The following is a 5075-nucleotide window of genomic DNA, read 5'->3' on the forward strand; positions in this document are numbered from 1 at the left end:
ATATATATATATATATATATATATATATACATTTATAATTTTGTATTTTAATGAAGAAACTTGAACCTATGCACCTGGTTTTCTCGCAGAGAGATGTGTGAAGTGATCTTAGCTTTATTGATTGGCATGTTTTAATTCCCATGTTGAATTATTCTTTTTACGTATACCAATTTGCAGATAAACCAAAGTCTTGATGTAATTATGCGAATATAGTTTTATTCGTTACATTGCTCAGTTTTAAAGGTAATTATATTGTTGACCGCAATATTCATATTTTTTGTGTATATTTCTGTTTAATAGGATACTATACTATTAGTACCGATAATGGATTACGGTCATTGCAACACCTTTATACTGTCACAGCTGTTAATCCACTTCTACTCTATTACAACAGATATTGGAGCATTCTTTGAGAGCTATGAATAGCTGTATAGCGATAAACACCAAAAGTAACAAGTGAACAGCTTGATTGTCGGAATAACAATATAATTATAAAGATATATATATATATATATATTTGCCTAATAGCAATAGCATATAGTGAATATAGTATCAGTTGAGGGAAATCAGGTACTTCTAAATATGTAGAAATAATCATGAAGTATATGTGGTATTATTATTGTTGTTTTAGGAGGAAATATTTAAGAGACCAGTAGAGTGAGAGTTATAGCAATAAATAAGCAATTGCTATAATAGTGAGAGCTGTATGAATGTATATGTACGAAAGGTAAAAGGTTAAAGTTACAGTTGAGAGACAGGTGGGACAATATATATGTAGTATAACTATTTTGAATGCGTGCCGTGAGAGTGTATGAATAGTAGTAGTGTAATATGCACGACAGTCCATATGTAGAACTTTTGAGGAGAGATGTGACAGGATATATATAATAGTAGCCGTGAAAAGAGAGCTGAGATGGTGCATGTATAAGATTAATAGTCAAGTGAGAGCTATGACACAATATTTATAGGAGTTATACTATGATTTGTGGAGGCATCTTAGTACAAATAGTGGGATGAGAGAGATGACAGGATACTCGTGTAGCAAACCGGTGGCTGATATCGCAAAGGAAAACTACTCGAGAAGTACAAATGACTCGAAGGCCACAAGCTCGCAACCACATATTGACTTTCGACTTCTTTAAACACAGTGTGCGACAGAAAAATTCCTACTCTTAATTTGATGCATGTTAATTAGTGAAGTTGAAAAGGTTGTAACGGTGTCTTGATGTAGTTAATATTTTACCGTTTTTTTTCCCAGTTACCACCCTGGTTCTGACCGGTGCACTCTATGTATTTGTTGTTGAAACGTTTGCCAACCTATAAAATGTTGGAAGTTAGTACCTATAACGACATGCCTCTCTGTTGACGACATTCTCGGCGGCCGCATGTGGCCAGCCTATTTGTAAAAATCGTTACCTTCATTCCTGTAGGAAAAATGTACGCTGCATTCTGTTGAATGGAAATCATTTGTCGGTTGAAGCATACAATGTCTTGCATTGAAAACCTCGTATTAAGCTGCTACGAAAATCAAATCAATATTGCACAAAATAGACTACTGCAGGATATTACGAAAAAGTCAATTCAGCCTTTTGCATTTTAACAGACTGGGTGTATACAGCCAAGTACCAAGTAGAGTAAAACACGTGTTATTTGAGGCTATTTACACCTCTTGGTTCCTCTTTTCCCAAGATGAGACTGTAAAGAAACTATTACAAAAACCATATAAACTACACCCCTCCCTATTGACAAAAGATGACAGATTTTTTCAGCTGTGTACCTCACTTATCGGTCGTAGCATAAAATGAATTATACAGCCTACAAGATTTTCGCTTCCTTACACTGAATAAAATATGGATGTAAAATTTAAAGTTGCAATACATTTCTGCTTACAAGTCTGTTACAAGCCATCGCAGCTTATAGCTACAAGCCACTACAGCTTATATTACTGTTAAAGCCAATGCCCTTTACATACTGCCACACAACACGAAAGCTTACATTTACAAGCCACGATATTTACAATCTATTGCGTCTTAAATTAAGTTTACGTGCCTAAAATCTAGTTACAAGGCATGGCAGACTAAAGTTTATAAGCCATTGTATTTTACAGCTGCACACTGCTCGTTCATAGCAGTAGCGGAATCTCTACTTCGGACGAACAGATTCTTTTAGTTAATCACAATAAAGACATGGGCTTAATTGAACGATAGCCCAAAGCAGGAAAATATCTGTTTTATTTCCTTTTGCTTACCCATCTGAGAGGAACTGTAATTCACAAACAGCAAGTGTGGGGCATTTTTTTTACACATGAATTGCTTGGTACACGAACTTTTTTTTATAAACATTGCTTCGAACATATTGATGTATCTAGGTCCTTCGTGCAAGTACAGAAAATGCTGACTTATATTACTTTCAAATACTACTACTACTACTACTACTACTACTACTACTACTACTACTACTACTACTTGTGCAAATATGTAAACCTAGTTTGCTGTATTTGTTATAATCTCAGTGTCTGTAGCCATCATTATTTGCTGTATATGTGAAGGGTAGAGGATTTAGAGCTGTAGCAATATAAGAAGGAATTGCAATGACTATAATGCAGTATCATCGTAGATGTAAAATATTCCATGAAATTGTTGAAATGACAGTGGTAAAGTAACATTCATAATTATATATGAGCCTGTAGAGTATCGTTAATAGCATAGCAGTAACGATATGGCTATTAAAAGGTAGAGTAACGGTGAGAACAGCGATGGGTCGGTCGCAGTGTGTAGCAGCAGAGGCAGGAAGTAGAAAAAGAACACGAATTCCGACAGTAATCACCGTTAACCATTTCGATTGCTGTAGAGTAAAAAATAAGATTCTGAGTTTTATATTAGTCGTTCTGTTTCGCATGGCAACACTTTGAGAACATTGCCACCTATACATGCTCAAAACACGCTCCTACGAAATCCACTAACACGAACAGAAACAAGCTCCCTAAAAAGAAAAAAAAATATTCATCAGGCGCATCTAAAGACTCAATAAAAAATCAACCAATTAAAATACTCCCACATACAACATCCACATTCAGCAACAATGAAAAGGCTGGAGTTGGAAAAACTTCATCTGCAGACCGACATGAAAACCTCCTTTGAAAATCAAAGAGCTGCGGAGGAACAGTGGGTATTCAAATACATCAAACACAACCCAATAGTGTTCTATATTTATGCAAATAAGAATAGAACCGCTGTCTCACCTTTTGGGCCATTGATCAATGATAACGACATTCTCCAACACGATGCTAAAGAAATGGCAGAAATACTGCAGAAACAATACTGCCGTGTCTTTAGTGATCCTACTGATATTGACGTAAGAGAAGCGAAAGAAGTTGATTCCCAACATAAAATCTCGGACGTAACCTTCACTGCTTCAGACATCATAGCAGCAATAAATGAGGTCAAATACTATTTTGCTGTAGGCCCCGATAGATTCCTCGCAAGTCTCCTGAAGGAATATAGACACCAACTTGCAGTCCCTCTGACCAACCTCTGGAGAAATTCTTTAGACTCAGGTTATATACCGAAACAGCTCCAATCCCAGTCTGTCATCTCGGTTTTCAAACAGGGAAACAGATCCCTCGCAGTCAGCTATCACCCAATCTCACTCACCTCCCACATCATTAAAGTGTTTGAAAGGATGGTATGATCAAGGATAGCTGACTTCCTGGAGACCCACAGAATCCTAAATGCAAACCAGCATGGCTTTCGCTGTGGCAGGGACTGTCTAACACAGCTCTTAAACCACATTGAAGATATACTTAAAACCTTGGGAACAGGTTCGAACGCTGATGTCATATATCTTGACTTCAGTATAGCGTTCGACAGGGTTGACCATAATATCATACTCACAAAATTGGCAAACGTTGGAATCTGTTGAAAACTTCTACACTGGATTAAGTATTTCCTGAAGAATAGAACACAAGAAGTTGTGGTCGATGGAGTCCACTAAAGCCCAGCAAAAGTCACCAGTGGTGTCCCTCAGGGGACTGTCTTGGGCGCGCTCATCTTTATAATTTACATAAATGACCTTTCCAACGCCGTAAATCACTGCAAAGTGAAAATATTTGCTGTTGGCACTAAGCTCCAGCAAATCATCAATGAACAAGAAGACCGAACTCAACTCCAGTCTGCTCTATATACTGTGAGTCAATGGGCAGACAAAAACAAAATGAAACTGAACGAGGGAAAATTTGAGCTGATGCATTTTGGAAGAAAGTCTATACTGAAACAGCCATACTCTCTTCCTTCAGGGTAACCGCTCACGGCATCAAATAATATCAGAGATCTGGGCGTAATTGTTGACAACAATCTAATTTGGAGTGCCCACATCAACAATAAGGTCAATAGAGTTCGTAGGATGAGCTCCTGAATCTTAAGAACCTTTCGGTCCAGAGAACAAGGTGTCATCATTCCACTTTTCTCCTCCTTTGTACGGCCACACATCGAATACTGCTGCCCCTTGTGGTCTCCCCATACAAAACAAAACATCTCGTGGATTGAATCACCACAGAGGTCACTCTATAAACGAACTGAAGGCATGACTGATCTCGATTACTGGGACCACCTTCAAGCCTTGAAGCTCTACTCTCTCCAGCGCCGCCGCAAGCGGTACATACATCATCTGTACGATGTGGAGATTATACCGCCAGCATTGCCCAAATGACCTGAACATTAGTTTCAAGGTTCGTCCAAGACTGGGACCACGGACCATACGTCCCCTGCCCAATTCAGGATCACAACATATAGGTACACTGCGGCATAATTTCTTTTCCTCAACAGGCCCTGTCCAGTTTAACATTGTCCCGAAACAGATAAAAGAGGAAAAGGATCCTATCTAAACAGATTTCTTCAAGGAATACCAGATAAGCCAGCCACATCTGGATACAACTCACTACTTCAATGGAACATCAACAATACTTGACTTAAAAAGGATTTAGATAATCCTATCAGGTGGTCCTATTAAGTTAGACATGGCCTAGACCAATCTTTGGTCGAAACTTATCTAAGTTTATCTAAGTTCATATATATATA

This window comes from Octopus bimaculoides, chromosome 6, assembly GCF_001194135.2.
Source record: "Octopus bimaculoides isolate UCB-OBI-ISO-001 chromosome 6, ASM119413v2, whole genome shotgun sequence".
In the NCBI taxonomy this organism is placed as follows: Eukaryota; Metazoa; Mollusca; class Cephalopoda; order Octopoda; family Octopodidae; genus Octopus; species Octopus bimaculoides.